An 18794-nucleotide genomic window follows, 5' to 3' on the forward strand; every position below is an offset into this window, starting at 1 on the left:
TTTTGCAAAGGTAGGAAGAGAGAAGCTCGTGCACACCCCCTCACGCTGGCCAGCCCCAAATTCCCTCCACCGCCCTCCATGCCCTATTCCGTTTGACTCATGTAGATACTGGCACTGAGTGATTTTAAAAATCAAAATATTCAGGGGGAAAGAAAGTGAAAATTCCAACTACCCCACCCCTTAAAGCTCAGAAAGGAAAATAATCCATTAACTCATGACACTCCCCCTCCAAAGGAGTGAGAATTTAGATTTACAGAACTTCTTGGCTGTAGGTGCGAATCATAAAGGGCAACCTCTCTTTTCAGATTGGCGAGTATTTTATTTTGTGGCCTTTTCAGTACTTCCTACCAAGAACAAATCCGCAGAGGATGTGGAGGGACCACAGCTGGTTTTAGTCAGTTAGTGGAGATGAACTGCAAGGTTTGCCCTGAAAAGCAATGACATTAAGATTCAGATTTTACTTTTTATTCACAGTCGGTGTAGCCACAAAGCTTGAGGAAAGAACAGGACTATCCCAGAGCCCCATGCTCACATATCCGGGGCAATAGTGAAAACAAGGCTTTAGTTTAATAGGATTTCTTAGGAGAGGCTGACTTTGCCTTATAAATTGTCACTTGTGATGTTTGTTTTCTTTTGTCCTTATCCATCCTGTACAACTGACCAAAACTTACACCGGAGAGACTCCTCACACAGTTTGTTTCTGAGAGACTGCTATTTGCTTAGCACTGTCCTAGTGATAATGAAGGGCAAGCAAGAAAGAGATGTTTCCTGCCCTCTTGGAGATTTGCTTGGGGAGAAAAGATTTAGAAAACTTGGTATATTCGTATCCATTAAGGAGTGGGAAGGGCCTTGATGGTGTTGCTAAGGGAGCAGAGTGAGGAAGGCACCGGCTTCTTGGCAGCATGGGTAGAGCATGAGGAACAGGCACAGGTCACGGGAATCTCTTCCGGGTCACCCACATGGTTGTCAGGGCTCATCAGAGAGCAAAATCGATGCCAGGCCTGGGAAGCCAGCAGCTAGGGGAGGCCTGGCTCAGCTTTGGGCTTCTCTTCCTGCCCCTTCTGCTCCTGCGGTGGGCACCAGGAAGCCACGGAAGGGCAAGTCTGGAAGGCATGGTGGGTGTCTGTGTGTATAAGGGTGCGCTGGGCGAGAGAAAGTCCAAACACACTGTCTGCTCATTCCCTCCCCCTGGTGAGGTTGGAGAGCCCCATTTTCTGGCTGTTGACCCAGAGCTACTTGCCTTGCTGTTTGCACCACTGTGATGCCCAAACGTAACCTCGGGAAAATAACTGGATTATGAGCTGAAGAATCATGTGGCTCTTTTTCCTGCTAGGATCTCAGCAGCTGTTCTAGGGCGAACATCGCCCAACAAGACTGCTACCATCACAGGAGGAATCTCAAGGTTTGATTGCCTGCGAGTGTTTTACAGACAGTACTTGAAATTTTGTACGTGATTAGAAAGAATAACGGCGCTGCATTTCTAATCATTTTTGAGACCACTTTTACGTGATTGGTGTTTGGAAGCAAAATAATTCTTTCTGCTTGAGAAGAATGTTTGATTCTGTTACTCCACATGCATTTGGCAGACTTAAAAACAAATCTGGACACAGCTGCTATTTTGGCTCTACCTGCATCCCCCCCAAAACACACGCTTTCTTTGGTTTGAGTTTTCAGACCACACACACGCAGACCTGAGGGTTACAGAAGTGACAGAGTCTTATCAGTTCTATAGCTGACGGAAGGCTTGCTCTCTGACCGCCTGCCCCTTCACAGTATCGCACTGTGGGAAGACGTTCCCTCCCTTAATACTGCGGGATGTGCTAGGACGACTCTCTGTGCCCATCTGCTTTGCCGTTTAAAACATAGCTAGTTTAAGTCCAGGGGGTCTGAAGCCTGCTTTCTTCAGATATTGCACAAGGTCTCTAACCGTAATCATCTATAATGGGCCTGTGGCCTCAAATCTGCCCAGCCGAGGTGCCGGTGGGCCTGGGGCCCAGGCCGGGGTCAGCTGCCCCGCTGTTGGGGCAGTTCCACCATGGGGAGCCCTGCAGGTGAGATACAGCCGCACCCTACATTCACCTCCCTGTCTCCCTCTCCCCATCAGAAGGCCAAAAGCCCTGCCTGCCCCTAAAATACCTGAAACAAAGTACACATTTTAAAACTTTTGTCAACCTGTGAACAGTTGAATTTTTGCCCGTTAATGAAATTGAGCACTCAACTTTCATTTCTTCCGTGTAGGTTCTTCCGTGTCTGTTCGCTGAAACTTTGCCCACCACACAGAGCATATGGCGATCAACTTCTTCTCTTTTGGAAAACCACCTATGTGAGTTTTCAAGGACGACCAGGGAGACTAGGATTCAGTTTCTATGCAGTCAGTGAAGCCCCAACTGGTAAAGGCCATGCTCCCGGCAGAGCAGTGGATGGGGAGAGGCAGGGAGAGGGCTGGGCAGATGATCCAGAAATTCTAGCTTCTGATGTTTTTAGCAGGTTCTGGCCATAATCGCTTCATCTGGTAGGTCTTCAGATTTGTTACAGATCATAGATGTTAGATGAGAAAGAACAGAAGGACTCCTTTATTTTTTTAAAGTAACTTAAAAAGAAAAAATTATCCTACAAGTAATGATTTTTGATTCTACAAAACAATGATTATACATTCATAAGACATAACATTGTAATTATTCCTAATGCATATATGCTTATTTTTTTCTATCTGTATTTCTTCCATCTAGATACCTAGATAAAATATAAAATCAAAGTTGGCAGTTACCATTTATCATATTATTCATATATACTTATTTTTTCCCCTTAAAATGTACAGAATTTTTATTCTATGGGCTTTTTCTTAGGCATGAAACTCCTTTTAGATTCTGAAAAACACTTTCAGTGGTTTCTTTGGCTGAGTTAGCTTTGCCCATTTTACTAACTGCGCTTTTATGCATTTATTTATTTTTGTGATTTATAAAAATGTCCTCATCATTTTAATAGTCACCCCTGGGTGCATGGGCAATGGTTTAGAAAACTTCCAAAATATGGTAATATCACTGTAGCAAAACACCATTACAGCAACAAAAAACACAAACCCACTGAACACAAGCCCAGAACAACATTCCTCCAAGTATCTGGGGAAAATAAACCAAAAAGAGCTATCTTTCATCATGCCTGAAAGGTCAGCTAGCCAGGGCTCTCAGGAGGACGTGAGGAATGGGGAGGAGGCCCCTTATGGAAGCCCCTTTGCTTGCGGTTCCCTAGACGTGCACTCCAGAGCGGGGCGTGGAGACTGGTCTCATTCCAGGAGACGGATGGAAGGGATGAAGCAACGCGGAGCCTGTGCCAGCTCACGTGGACATCTGACTGCACAGAGGAGTAGGCACATGTGGCCCAGTGAAGCTGGTAACCACCCTCGTCCAACAGGCTAAAGGCAGAGAGTTTTTTTTAGTCATTGTTATTTGTAAAGGGCCGAAGGATAAATTGATGTGTAATGTTGCAGCATCGCAATACAGATATGGATTTTTGCCCCAGCTGTGATTTTTACTATCTTGGACAAGTCACATAGCTTTTCTTGAATCATGCGTATTTTTCCCACTAAAATCAGAGACAACAATGGCTGCCTCACTGATATGATATGAGATATGATATGAGAATTAAATGAAATAACGTGTATGAAATCACTGATGTATGTTGAAAGTCCTCTATAATGCTCTATAAATGGCTACATTTCTAACTGGAGTTTTTCTGGAGTGTAAATTGTCAGAAAGAATTGCCTGGACTTGCTCTGTGTGCGCACAGCCTTTGCCAACTGTGACTCGGCTCTGAGCAAATGCCTGAAGTACCTGGGGAAGGGAAGATAGCCTGTTCCGGGGGTGGGCCCCCCCCCCATGTTGTACCCCATCTGCCAGCACAGGGCGTGCAGATAAAAACTTCATCACTGAGGAGGGTGACAGGGGTTCTGTCAGAGCCTGGAGTGAGAGAAGGTCTAAGGGGCAGGAGGAGAGGGTGGCAACGACGCGGGTGCGTTCAGTTGCCCTCTGCCAGCAGTGTGGCAAGGAGGATGGAGCACAGGGCCCTGGGGCTCGCCACCTTCCCTGGGCTCCTCTTCCCTGCGGCCCTGGCCTCCCTCTCAGGGCCTGAGGCCCGCACCTGCAGGACGGGGAGAGTGGCAGCACCTGCCCACGACACTGCAGTGAAGACTAACCGGGTGAGGGCTTGCCAAGGGCTTAGACCTGCGCTCGGTGTGCTGGGTACTGGGACTTTCGGGCAACGGAGACTTGGGCTAAAGCGCGTGACTGAGCGAGTTGCTTGAGTCTCCTTTACCACTTCCTGACTGGAGGAGCTTGGGAAGTTCCTGCGCCTCTGTGCCTCAGTTTCTTCACCTGTAAAACGGGGATGGTAATCATACCTCCTCCTAGGGTGGTGGTGGTTGTGATTAAATGAGTTAGTAAATGTCAAACACTTAAAATAGTATCTGGCAGGTAGTACATATTTGCTGAGATTATTATTATTGCTGTTGTTTTATTATTGTTATTGAAGGCAAGCTGCCCCCTCCCCTCTCCCTCCAGCTCAATAAATGGAGGGGATCGCACAGCCAAGCTGAAAGAGAAGACTGTGCATCACCGGAGATCTCTCTCTGGCTCGCATCAGTACCACTGGTGATGCCGACGCCCTCCCGAGGGCAGTCTCCGTGGAGGGCCGCATTCACCCCTCCCGGGAGGGCAGCCCGTATCACACCCGGCTCCACCTAGACGTGGTCTCCGTTTTCCACTTGTGATTTGTCACCACCTTCAGCTCTTCCACTTGTGTTTTTCCTCTTCCTTCTGGGTTCTTGAGTGTGACCAAGGGTTCTTCTGCATCCTGTAGACCCGCAGGGGCTCTTGCCCTCATGGGACCGGGGCTGCGACTGGTCTGGATCAGTAGGTGGGTGATAGATTCAGTAGACAGTGCTTGATTTCTGATTTTTACAAAACCAACAGGAAATGAAAAATGAAGCATCAGAAAAAATTAAATGCCCTGCTGGTTTTTAATTAATTCAATAATCTCATTCTTCATGCTACTGTAGACCCAGAATGATCCCACCGTTATTTTAAGAGATGGGGAACGCCTTGCCCAAACATTGCAGGACTCTAACACAGGAAACACTGCAGCATCCTCCCAACACCCCTTTCCTTTTGGGGGTGGACTTGAACTCTGCAGAGGAACGAGCGTCATTGGCATGCCTGCCTGATTAGCAGCCTGAGGCTCAGACAAGGGCCTCTGGCAGGCCTTCCTGATGGACGCAGCAGAGTGGGTTGAACATGCCATTTTAGACTAAGTGCTGAGTCTCTAAACTGAGTAGTTTAGCTCATACCCTCCACGTAGACTTGCTATTGACGTTTATTCACTGAGAGTGTTGCTGCCAACACAAGTTTTGAGTAGACTGTGGTATAAACAGATTTACTCTTTACACATTCTAATCAGCGCAGAAGGACTGTTTTTATTGAAACCGTACCCCAGCCCGAGCTTCTCCACGTGCAGGTACACGTGTACGGAGTTTAAGCTGTGCTTACGGTCGGTGAATGTTCTGATTATGGGGCTGTGTATGTTCAGAGAGGAAAATTAAATCAGCAAACAGGGGAACCAGGAGGCCCATCCACTCCGGTTTGGGTTCTTTATGGCTAGGGGCTTTGGGAAATCCATACCGTGAAAAGGTGGGTGACAATCCACGCAGACGTTTGTCTCCTGGCTGATTTACAACGTTAGCTACAGATCTTTTTCTCCTTCGTAAGGTAGAGAGTGAGTCCTATTGCGAGCTGCATCCTGACACATCACAGAGCAATTTCCAACTAGTGGCTCTTCTGGATAATGCCCTGCGCCTCATTTTCCACGTTAGAAGGTGTAAATGCTATGGTAACAAGGGATGACACTGTGCCCCCCAGCCCAGGCCCATGCTGCTGTCACGATGATGGCATGAGTAGGTCGCTCTGCACTGAGCAGGGCCATGCTTCTCTGGAACTTACCGAAGGAGCCATTTAGATGTCTTTCCCAGCATCACTAAAGGACGCAGGCCTGGCGGCAGTGGCCCAGGTACTAAAGGGTTTTGAAAGTAGCTGCCGCTGCTGCTGTATAGTTAGAAGGATTGTCGTTTGCAAAAATGGGCAAAATATGCCCTCCAAGGATGTGTAGAACCTAATCTGGCCAGATCTACCCAACCACAGTAATTTTGCTGCTGTGGGCAAAACGCCTTCCCGGTGTAGGTTTGAGCTGACAGATTACTGAGGGAAATTTTTGTCTTGCCCACTCTCCCAGATTATTCAGCTTACTTTTGAACACAGCCCTCCAGTTAGATCGTGTGCTGTAGACCTGGCACCCTGAACTGAATAATCTCTTTGCTGACAGCTGAAAAGTAAAGGCATCTGTGGCAATCAGATGGGGTACCTCAGGTTGGTTCCAGATGTCAAGCTGATTAATGTAGGAGTCAGGGCTGCCAGCAGCCAGTCTGCCTGAGCGCACAGATCCCCAGGAAACAACCCTGGTGGTTGTGGCATCAGTGGTAGAGACAGACGCACGGATACTGAACAGACGCCAGGCCTTCTGCATCAGCTTCGTACAACGCCCAGAGAGTTGTGGACTCCTCCAGTGTGCAAACTCCAGCACATAAAACTTTTCAGCCATTTTCATGTTCCCTAATGCAGGGCGTTTGTTCCATTAAATTAACATCAGTGTTTCTTTGCCGAGAAGTCCAACCCAGGAAGGCCTCTGGGGTGCGGGTGGGGAGCCCAATACAAAGTTGGGATCTTTGTGATGCTAAAACAGCCCCTTTCCATAGTTCTTTTGATTTTCCAAAGCACTGGTCGTATTTGCTTCTTTCCTTACTTGTAGCTTACATCCCTGTGAAGAAGGTTGAGGAAGCTGATCCAGGGCCATGTTTTGAATACTCTGTGGACGTAAGGTGCCACTGTTGTTCCTTATCTTCACTATGGGCCACTGCGAGGTGGATGAATGGTCTGTGGAAGGTGTTGCACAGGAAGGACCAGCTCATCACCCACCGCCCCTGCTCACTCTCTTAGACCAACGTTTCTCAAAGTGTTGTCCCCGGACCAGCAGCACCAGCATTACCCGAGACCTACTGGATTAGAGCCTCTGGGAGTGCGGCCCAGCAATCTGGTCCAAGAAGCCCTTCAGGTGGTTCTAATGCACATTCAGGTTTGATAACGACTGGTGAAGCCAAAAGGTCCCAGTTCAGGTTTCCTGGCCCCCAGGGCCCAGTGGACATAATGATGAAACTCCATACGCTGTTTTTAAAATGTCCTGAAACTTAGTGGAAATCATACTCTTAATGCTACTTTTTAAAAATTGCATACTTCATTACATATGGCTGATAAATGGAAGTCAGGAAAGGAAATGAATGATTAATCAATGCCATTCGGTGTTCTTTCATTCCTGCAATCCCTCATTTAGTGGTTTATTGGTTATCTGAGATGCTCTGTGCTAGATACTGGGAGATCCAAAGATGGCGGGGTCCCTGTTCTTGAGATAACTATAGGATTGCTATAAACAGATTATTGCAGTACAATATAACAAGTACTGAAAGGCAGATTTAAACAGGACTGTTGTAGAAAAAATCTTCTGAAAAACTTGGGGGAAATATCTTCAGACTGAGCCATGTTGCTTCAAGGCTCCATGCTTGAACTTGGACAGTGGGGCTGGGAGAGGAGAGATGGGGCAGCAGGACAACTCCCAGGTGGAGACCTGCTCCCCACTCTTCGCTCCCCAACAGCCCAGCTGAGAAGCAGCAGAAACACCAGCCCACTTCTGGGTCCGGGGTCTGCCCCCCTCTTGGAAGCTCCCACCTTTTTCCTGGGCAGCAACATTTCTGCCTGTGAGAAGCCGTGAGAGAGCCTGAAACAGGCTCACAGAAGCTCTGCGTTAGTGAGGAGAACTTGAAAACAGGACCCTCAGCATGTTTTTGTAGGCCTGCCTCACCTTTTATGATGATGGGCGGTTATCTAAAAGGCACTTCTCTGTTTAACCAGGACTCGAAACCAAGTGAAGTATCAGCTGGATTCAGAGTCTGTTTGGAGAATATTTCAGTTCATTCCAGTACAATGACTTTGGAAAATATATAGGTTTAATTTCAGTTTAACTATTTCACAAGTCTTTGTCTTTTTTTAAAAAAAAAAATCCACTAATACGGGGTTTATGTTTCAGAAAAACAATACTCTCTGGGTTAATTTGCTTTGAGATTACAGGAGATGTGTCCCCATTTGTCAGGTTCTTGTTCTAGAGCCCCAAGCCTAAGCAGATGAAGGGCCTCGCTCTCCGGTTTACTTCCTGTCTGTCTGTAATTCCCCTTCAGAATGTCTGTGTGTGCCAAGTTCACCCAGCAAAACAGACCGGGGGGGGGGGGGGGGGGGGGGGGCACGGATGTTAACACAGAGAAACGTCACTGGTAACGACCGAAACCTCTACCGAGGACATTAGCAATCGCTTTCTTCTGTGGGGGGTGCTTCTGGTTCTAAATGAGGTGTTAGTGTTGGTGGGGTGATCACCTTGTCTGACTGAATTATGATGAGAAAACAACCCAGTTGCCTGCAGAGCCCAACACAAACCTCAGAACTGCTTAACTCATCCGTCAAACAAATTGTACTTTAGGAAATGCAGGACAGAGAAAAATGCACGAAAGAAAAGGAGATTTATTTATTTGTACAAAAAGAGAACGACAGGCGTTTGAGTGGATCCAAATAGCATTTAGGGAGAAAAAAATGTGATTCATTGCCAGCTATTAAATCTTGTTTATCCTTCTTTAAACTAACCAGAAACACGTTTTGGAAACACGCTCGTTAACAGTTTAAGCATTGAAAGCATCCTGTTGGAGCTGCGTCTGCCTTCCCTGCCCTCCGAGGGGCAGACAAGGGGGTGAAGCAGGAGAGCACTGTTTCAAGAGTCCTGGGCAAGGGATGAATTTCCAGTCCTGCTTACGATGCTCACCCTCGGACCCTGGGAGAATTCCTTTGGTGTCCTCATAGAGGGATGCCCGCCTCACGGCAGTGGCAAGGAGGTCCGTGTTTATAGGGTGGTTTCCAATGAAAGGTCCCGAGGGATATAAAACATTTCCCCAAAAACACAGTCATTGAGGAAGTGACGTGTCCTTCCAAAAGCGCCATTTTCCTGTCAGCCATCGTTACCACAGCATCTCCTGGACCAGCAGCTGACCTCATCAGTGCTGACCCCAGACATAGCTAGGTGACTGAAATTCTTCAGAGCACTTGACGAGGATCTGAAAAACTTGCTGAAATCCGGTACCCGGTGGGAGAACCCCCTCCAGGCTGTAGCATGCAGTGGTGGCCTCTTCCAGGCCGGCCCGCAGGGCCCGACAGAGAGCAGCCTTTCATAGCTGCTTGTACTGCCACACGCCACGCCCTCCACAGGCCCCCGCCCCCTGCACTCACTGGCTTAAATGCATTAGCATCAGTATTTGGGTCACTGATGCCCTTGTAATTAGAGGGGCTATGCCTCCCATAGACCGTAGGGATTCACTTGATTTAATTAATTACAAAAACATACACATTTCTGGAAAAAAGCCATTAGCATCTTTCTGCTTTTGAAGCCAATGATTCCACCATAAGGATTATGTAGGGTTTGTGGTCTCAGTGGTGTCTAGAGAGGGGACTCTGCTGAGTTTAAGGCCACCAAAAGGCCCGAGTGGACTCATTAAACTACTCTCCCCCCACCTCCCACCAAGCGGTCCAGGCAGAGGCAAGATCCATACAATGGTTTGCTGACTTTCAAGCCCCAGGGCACTTGGTGAGGCCAACTGCTCTTTGCCTGTGCCAGCCTCTGCCCCTCCTCATCCCTCCTAACCTTCAGCTTTTCTCTTTTGCCCAACACATTATGTTCCCTCACATATTTCTATTAACATTATAAATTCCTTGAGGACAAGAACTGTCTTATTCATTTTTGCATCCCCTCTCTTAGCAGAGCACCCACCACATAAAGTCAGGCATGGAAAAACAGTGGTTAAAACGGGTCCTCGGGCAAGTGGACGTAGGGCCTTCTGAGCTGCCGGCATCACGAACCATGTAGGCTAGGTGTGCGCAGGTGCGAGGTGCGGGTGAAGGCACACTTCCCCCCGGACAGCTGCCTTAGTACCTAGTGTTAGGAAGACTCTCCTTTTTCATTTTCATTAACTCTACAAACAATATTTCAACCGTCACCACCACCACTACAAAAAACCCAGCCTTCATCATCGTCCTGTGGGTTTCCTCAGCATCTGCGCATTGAGGGTGAGAATCCGTTTGAACTATTGCAGCAGTGCCTGTGGGATTAATTTGATGAGCAGAACATAAAATAGAGAGGCTGGAGGAAGACACACTTAGATTAGAAGACAGGTGTGCCTTTTCTTCTGGCCGGTTGACCCGGGTAGCAGTTTATAGAGGGAATGAAGAGGAAGGCACAGAGCATAATATTAGTTCAGAAATGTCCTATGTGCATTCTTCCAGAAGGTGCAGGGAGCATCACTAAGTCCCTCTTGTCTCAGAAGGAAAATTTGGGCATGAGATGGGCCAAGGCAGAGCGTTAGCAAGGGGTCCAGCCTCGTAGTTCTCTAACTCACCACAGAGTGCAATGATCAAGGGAAGAAAGACTTCGAAAAGTAAATAAAGTTTCCAGGTGCCATAGAGGGAAAATTTGTGTCACCCCAAATTCATACGTTGAATCTAATCCTCAATATTGTGGAATTTGGAGGTGGGACCTGTGGGAGGTGCTTAGGTCATGATGGAGGAGGCCCATGAATGGGATTAATGACCTTATAAGAGAGACCTAGGGAGCTCTCTCAGCCCTTCCGCCCTGTGAGGACAGCGAGAAAATGGGCGTCTGCAAACCAGAAGAGGGTCCTCACCAGAACCCGACTGTGCTGACAGCCTGCCCTCGGACTTCCAGCCTCTGGAACTGTGAGAAATAAATTTCTGTTGTTTCTAGGCCACCCAATCTATGGTAGTTTGTTACAGCAGCCAGAACAAAGACATCAGGCTAGTACTTAAAAAAATGAAAAAAATCTTATCGACTCTTTGCATCTATTCACTCGACTACCTGACCCACGTTTTGGTGCTTCTGGGAAGAACAGCGGTGGATGCAATGTGGATGGGACCACAGGCTTGTGGGAGGACCCGAGCAGAAGGCAGGACGCAGTGGGAGCTCTGTGCAAGGGTCCTCTGACTCTGGCTTCCTTTGCCACATCACCGTCTACTTCCCCTTTCCAGGGAGGCTGCAGTCCCGACCACATTCCTGCGGGCACCAAGGGCTCACATGGCACCCTCCATGCCCAGAGCTTCATACCCAGAAGCGTGGCAGCAAGGACAGCACTGCGGTCGTTTTGCCCCACACTCCTGCACTGAGGACAAGAATGTCAAGAAGTAATGAAGTTCATGGTGTGGCAATTCCACTCCTAGGTACGGGTAACCCAAGAGGACTGAAACGTATCTTCACATAAAAGCTTACACACAAATGTCCACAACGGCACTATTCATAATAGCCAAAGAGTGGAAACAATCCTTATGTTTGTCGACTGAGGAATGGATCAACAAGTGTGGTATGTCCATACACTGGAATATTACTCAGCACAAGAGGGAATGAAGTAGGGATACACGCTCTAATATGGATACACCTTGGAAACATTATGCTAAGTGGAAGAAGCCAGACACAAAAGGCCACGTATTGTATGATTCCATTCAGATGAACTATCCTGAATCAGCAAATCCACAGAGACGAGACAGAAAGTAGATTTGTGGTTGCAAAGGGTTGGGGGAAGGGAGAATGGGGAGTGACTGTTAACGGGTATGGGGTTTCTTTTTGGGGTGATGGAAATGTTTTGGAATTATGTATGGTGATGGTTACTCAACACTGTGAATATACTAAAACTCACCAAACTGTACACTTTAAAATGGTGAATTTTATCTCAATAAAAAAATGCAATTAGGAGCGGGCCCCATGGCTGAGTGGTCAAGTTCGTGTGCTCCGCTTCAGTGGCCTGGGGTTTCGTTGGTTCAGATCACTGGTTCGGATCCCAGGTGCAGACATGGCCCTGCTGGTCAGGCCATGCTGAGGTGGCGTCCCACATAGCAGAGCCAGAAGGACCTACAACTAGAATATACAGCTATGTATGGGGGTTTTGGGGAGAAGAAGAAGAAAAAGAGGGTTGGCAACAGAGGTTAGCTCAGGTGCCAATCTAAAAACAAAAGAAAATTTTTAAAAAATGCAATAAAAAAAAAAGTAATGAAGTCCAATCTCGAGGAAGCAACAGCCCCCTTTCCTTCTTTCTGCCCTCCCTGAGCCAACTGGGAACCTTGTTCCAACACTTGCACACCCCAGACCTGCGTTTTGGGCCCGTCTATCGGCTCTTCCATCTCTGCTTCTGCCCTCCAGCCGCATCTCTGTTCTCCAGCGACGGTCCTTGCAGACTCGAGCAGGTCCTCAGTTCTGAAGGTTCCTCTCGGGCCTGCGCTGTGCGCTAGGGGCCTGGCTCATCTAGACAGAGTGCTGATCACTGCTCTGTCTCCGGGCGCCCCTGCTCCTGCGGAAGTGGGATTTCCCGGATGTTGGAAAGCAGTGGGGAGGCCGGTTTAAGAGACTGACCGAGAAACAAGACCTGGCAGAATGCCAGCTCAGGCAGTCTGTTCTTTTCTGCTGCTGTCATTTCTGCTGTCACGAGACAAAACCTTGGGGTGGAGAGATGCCTCCATCGTGGCAATCCTGAGGGCCCCTCATTTTGCTCCCCTTCTGCCTGCCCCCTCCTCAGCAGGTGCCACCACACGCTCCTCCTTCAGGCCGCTTGTGTGCAATCCACACATCTGTTTAGACACAAGTGTGAGGGTTTCTCAGGGCACAGACCCCTTCACAGTGGCAGCTCGTGCACTCGCTGTGCCCACTCACAGAGGTCCCCTGGCTGCGACCTCACGCCCCTCCCTGCCCACCTCCTTGATCCATGACTTCCTGCCCTGCTCTCTGGGTGGACCACGTCCTTTCCTCCCTGTCACAGGTGCCTCCCTCTGGGCATTCCCGAGCCTCGCTTACCACTCACCCATTTCAGGAACCCTTTTATTCCAGAGGTGACTCTGAAGGGCAGGTAGAATGGGAAGCTTTCTATCATCCTGGTTCTGGCGAGGAGAGGGAGCTCACAGTTCAGGAGAGGCTTTTAAGCAGGCGTGCCCGGAGAGGAGACGCCACTGACGCAGTGCTGGCTCATCCCCACCAAAGTAATGTAAGCAGATTAATGAAAACGGAGGTCTGGATTTATCTTTTTTATTGACGAATAAATCCCAGAATAGTGCAGGGGGTTGAAAATATTCAAGTGATTTGCATCAGAACTCTGGCCACTGTTTGGTCCACGAGGAGTGCCCGTGGGACAAGGCTGGTTTAGGGAACACACAGAGCCCTGATAAGGAGCAGCTTGCTGAGCTGTCTCCTGCAGGCTGGGCGCGTGTGTCCTCAGTTGTGCTGGTGTCTTAGCCAGAGGCTGTGGTGTAAGCAGCAGACGGAGATCCTGGAGGACCCAAGTTGGGAGAATTTGTTGGTGGTTCTTGTGATCACAGGTGGACAGGGAGCCTGGAGAAGCAGCTTGGGCATCAGCAGAAATGCAGACCGCTCCAGAGTGAGGAAGCTCATAGTATGGGGACGATGCCACGGCAGGAACAGTCTGGATAAGGCAAAGCTGCTGCCCTATGTCGCTGGGCGTTCAGGGTCGTGAGAGGAAACATCCAATTGGTCGAGTTCTTGTCACAGGCACGCCAGCAGCTAATCTAACTCGATGAGAGGGAAAAGTCCCTCAGCTTCGGTGATGGGAAGTGGATACAGACCCACCACAATTACACACAAGGGGATGAGGTGCATCCCCTCAAGGAAATCAGAGTGCTAACTAGGAGAAGGGGACGGATACTAGGTGGACAAAATCAACCACTGTTTCTTTCATTTGAAGAAAAGGAAATCACTTGAAACAAGCTAAATTGAACGATAACTTCTCTCTGAATGAGGGTGTCCAGTTATCTGGGGTGAAATGATCAAGTGCTTACACTGAGGCCTTGATTTTATGGAAGTTCTGGCAAAGGTGCTATCTGGGTATAAACTAAAGGAGTATCTGGAACCATTCCTCACTCTCCTGCTCAGCTGGTTGAGATTTGCCTGTTGCAGTGGAGACAAAGTGAGCTAGAACATGGAGCAATTATATAGTGAATCTGAATCAGATTAGGTGAGGTAAGCTGAGTAAACCTACTTTGTGTGGGGGTGTTCAGTCGTTTTTTTCCTGTTGAAAGATTTTATAGGTGATGGCACTTCAGGTACAGAGGGGTGGCACAAAGAGACTCATAACGCACGTATGACCTCTATGTAATTCCTTAGCATCTGCGGAGAATGCATGTATTTCCCATTCACATGTGCTCTCAGCCAATGAGAACAGCATGGCACCAAGAGCATCTCATCATCCTGCACGTGCAGTGAGCTGATGAGGGCCGGCTGGGTGATCCTGGGTTAGACAACGTTGCTAAGTGCAGTGTTTACATTGCTGGGGCCTCTCCTGCCATTTATATTTTGTTCTGGCAAACAGCGTTGAGCCCTGATGGCTGAAAAAGGTCTACCGTGATCGTGTCAGAAGTGTTCCAAAGAAACAGAGGCGAGGATCATGCTGGACCACGTTTTAAATTTTATAGCAGCTCGTGCCCCCTGAAGGATACAGTTGAGCAAACACAGGGTAAAGTTCAGCAGGCAATTAGGGATTGGTGGAAGTTCTTTGACATGGTGGAAGAGATCACAAATATCACAGCAGCCTTGGAGGGTTTAGCAACAGTTATGTGAACGGGAGCTGGAGGAACTGTCTCCAGAGGCACATCAGGACCTCAAGGAGCTGGAAAGAACAGAAGTGCAATTGCCAGGGCACAGTCTGCTCAGTGTCCAGAGCGAGGGGTCAGGCAGGGCCCCCTCTCCCGGAAGCGCCTCGTCCTCACTGCAGGGAGGGCGCCTGTACCAAGACGCAGCCGGCCTCCAGGAGCTGCTCTTTCCCCATGGTTTCTCAGAGACTTGACTCAGCTCTCCACTCTTGCAGGCAAGTCAGCGGGGCTTTAGAAGAAGAGCAGTCCGTTTATCTCTATAGGATTCAGCGTGGGTTTGTGGTTGCAATAGCTATTCTATGAGGACTCTTGGTGGATAAACCACAGGTAACATTCTTCACGCCTCTTTGCATGTAATCTTAGTAATAAAGTGCCTGGGCAATGTTTTATTGATTGTTGAGAATTATGAATAATAATGGTTGTGTTTGCTGGAGAGCTTCTGGGGAAAGATGATTAGAAACATATTTTTGTCGTGGCAATGAAACAATTGTCATGTTAGTTTTAAAGGAATTCTTCTAAAAGAATTTGGGTTAATTCTTTTTAAAGAAAGGCTTCTAAAATAAAGACCAAGATGCAATGCTAAAATTAATGATTTGCTTGGACAACTTAGAAATCAGTTTGTAAGAAGTACAATTAGTAATAAAAAACTAAAACATAAGATTAGTTGCTATGGTTATGCAGCCCCACCTCCAGGAAATTTGGCTTCAAGGAGCCGGCATGTTGAATGGAGTCCAACTATCCAGGTTCCCTCATATTCTTGGGCTTTTTAATACAAGAACCATGTATTTTCATACAAGTTTATAAAATATTCTGAAAATACTTAAAATCTGTGTCAATTTGAACAGGATTGAAATGGCAGTGACTAAAGTATTTGTCTCACTTATAATATAGCTTCTTCTAAAAAACGGAGAAATGTGGAAGGAGTATTTCACAGTCCTAGAAAGCTCCATCTTTTAATTATAAATCTCTAGACACAGCCTAGAATGGATTCTTTATAAAATCAAACATTAAGATAGAGTCAATATTATGCCTGTGACCTAACATATTCCTCTTGGTTAGATTCAGGGGGCAAATACGTTCATGTCCCTGTTAATACATGATTCTTACCATTTCTCAAGCTTTAACACAAGGATATGAAATCACAGCACTTTAGCATCATGGAAGGGGTCATTGACTGGGGTATCAGCACCAATTAGGAGGCTGTCATAACAATTTGAGTGAGGAGTGGTGCCAAGGTAGACAGTGAGAAGTAGTTGGATCGAGAATAATTTCTGAAAGAAGACTCAGTAGGTTTTGCTGGAGGATTGCATGTGAGTGTGAGGGCGGAGTCAGAGGTGACTCCAAGGTTTTCCATCTGAGCAGACGGAAGGATGGACTCGCCATTGACTGCCATAAGGAGGGTTGGAAGGACAGCAAGCTTTAGGGGAGAACTCAAGAGTGTGATTCTGAACTGCTAAGTTTGAGATGCCTTTGAGACTTCCAAGGGAAGATGCCAAGGAGTCAGCTGGAGTAAGAGTCTGTGTGTAGGTAAGAGGTCTGGGCTGGACAGAGAAATCTGCAAGTCATTAGTGCACACGTGGTATTCAAAGACTTGGAAGTGAGGAAAGATGAGAAGAGGACTGAGGACAGAGAACCGTGAGACATGCCGATGCACAGAACCAGCAAAGGAAACTGTGAAGAAGTGGCCTGAGACGGAGGGGGAGAGTCAGGGGAGCGGGTGTCCCAGAAAACAAAAGAATGCTGTTCCAGAGGAAAGGAGCAATTGCCTCTGTCAACTGCTCCTAAAAAATTTAGAAAGTTAAGAACTGAGGAATAGGGAGACCAACCATCCAGGTTTGCCCAGGACTCTCCTGGTTTTAGCACTGAAAGTCCTGTGTCCTAAGAAATCCCTCAGTTCCAAGTAAACTGGGACAGTTGGTCACCCTGCCAGTGAGAAGTGGTCATGAGTGATGTAGGTAAGAAAAGTTTGCATAGAATAGTGGGGACCCAAACCCTGAGCAGAATGGGTTGGTTTTAAGAGAGAACAGGTGAAATTATTGTTACATAATATATACCACGATATTGTTACATGGTTATTCTTACATAGTATTAAAGTTATGTAGAAAATTCTTTATTTTTTACAGACATGTCCTGAAGTGTTTGAGTGAAATGTCATGTTGTCCGGGACTTACTTTAAAATACTTCAGTGCAGAAAAAAAGAAATGAAGCAAATAAGTACCACATTCATAACTGTTAACCCTGGGCGATGTTATAGTATTCTCTATTTTTATAAATGATTGAAAGTATTCATAATAAAAAGTTTTTAAAAACTTAAAGGATGTGGATGGGAGGAAAGGAATTAGAGGCAGCAGAAATGCACAAATCTTTTGAGGAGTTCTGCTGTGAAGGAGATGAATAAATGGGCAGTACTTGGATGGTCTCGATGGGACGAGTTCCAGGGTGTTTGGGTGCTGCTCTGGGAACATGGACGAGGCGGGCAGATGTGCCGTCCTCGAGCAGGCAGAGGGGATGGCGCCATGGGATGCAGGTGGAGGGCTGGTCTTGGAGACCATGGTGCTGAGCTCACCACAGCTAACAGGAGGGCGGCGGAGAGGATGGGCACAGGTGCAGAGAGAGGGGTGGTCATGCCGGTGGGAGGCGATGCGCTGTCTTGTGATGGCTTCAGTTGTTTCGGTGAAGGAGGAAGCAAGGTCAAAGGCTGAGGGTGAGGCATGAGGGGGATTTGGCGATCAAGGAGAGAGGAAGAGAGGTGAAGGAGTCAGAGAAAGAGAGAGAGACGGAGTTGACTAGAGAAATGCGACAAGGTTGTCAGGCAGCTCTATCAGTCTCTGTGAGGCTGAGAGCTGTGAGTAAGTGTAGGACTGCTGGTGACGGAGGCCCCCTGGTGCCCTGTCCCCATCCTCCTGGTGATCCCCTTCCACGATGACTACGAACACTGCCAGCTCTCCATCCGAGGGCTTTGTTCTGGCCGCGGGGGCCTGCTCAGGAAGGGCTGAGGAGTTACTGCCTCCGAAGGAGCTCTTGACTGATGATGGACGGCGGGCTCTGGCGGATAAACACCCAGCTTCCTCAGCACTCGGTTGAGATACTGCCGAGTCACGTTCAACACACTTGTGGTCCCAGTGGAGCCCCAGTTACCTGCAGAGATAGCTTGCTTATTGGTACATCTTAATGGTTTTCTGTCCTCCTCCCCCAACCCCTGGCTCTTCGACTGATGTTTCCTAGGATGGTTTCCCAGAAACTATTCACACCGCAATCCTTGACTTGGAGATTTCTTGATGGAAAATAAAATCGAAGACAGTGATCCGTGTCAGTTCTCGAGAGCAGATGCTGAGGGCATGGAGAATTCTATTTAACGGGGTTGAGCACCTCATAGGTTGAAACACTGTTCCAGGCACTGAGGAAATGCTTCTAAACAAAAGAAATAAACATCTCTGCCTCGGGGACCTGACATTCTAGAGGAGAGAAAGCAATGCGTGTTATGCAGGAGGCCGTGGTTCCTAGGTGGTGGCAAAACTGGACCTCCAGAGGGAGACGGGTCTTAGGGACTGATTACTCAGGGTCTGCCCCGTGCCAGTTGTTTTCAACATGCTGGCTAGCTTACCCCCCATTGTGCAGTGGGTAGTATTGAGCCCTGGCTTAGAGAGGCTCAAAAGGGTGAGTTTCCCAAGACAACGGCGTTAAATTTGCAGAGCAGGGATTGGAGTGCGGGTCTCTGACCTCAGGGCCCACTGTCCTAACCACTACACTGCGTTGCCTCTCAGCTTCTATTGAGAGCAGGGGTGCTGATGGAGTCAGGACCGTCAGCTCTCTCCCTCTAACTCGGTCATGTAGTGACACCACAGCTGCAGCCTCACAGGAAACCAGCCCTTCCCTCTGTAACCACTGGACCTCCTTAAGCCGTCTGGCTCTCAGGTTAATTTCCATTTAGCTACAGATGCAAATCTA

Source organism: Equus quagga, chromosome 7 (genome assembly GCF_021613505.1).
Source record: "Equus quagga isolate Etosha38 chromosome 7, UCLA_HA_Equagga_1.0, whole genome shotgun sequence".
Taxonomy (NCBI): domain Eukaryota; kingdom Metazoa; phylum Chordata; class Mammalia; order Perissodactyla; family Equidae; genus Equus; species Equus quagga.